Consider the following 280-nt stretch of genomic DNA (forward strand, 5'->3'; position numbering starts at 1 on the left):
CGTAAACGAACACGTCCTGAATTGAGCCCCCACACGCACAGCAGTCATGCCACTGCAGCACCGTTGGACCGGATTTTACGCATCTCTTGGGGGAAAAGAGAGCTGAAAAAGCGCGTGAGTGTGTGTGTGTGTGTGTGTGTGCGTGTTTGTCAGTGTGTGTGTGTGTGTGTGTGGTGGACGCCGATGCACTGCATTTCCAACAGCTCAGGGGAGACCACTTTGTAAACAGGAAAAAGGGAAAAAAATAGACCAGAGACTCTGCTTTCATTCGGTTTCATAA

Source organism: Enoplosus armatus, chromosome 9 (genome assembly GCF_043641665.1).
Source record: "Enoplosus armatus isolate fEnoArm2 chromosome 9, fEnoArm2.hap1, whole genome shotgun sequence".
NCBI lineage: Eukaryota > Metazoa > Chordata > Actinopteri > Centrarchiformes > Enoplosidae > Enoplosus > Enoplosus armatus.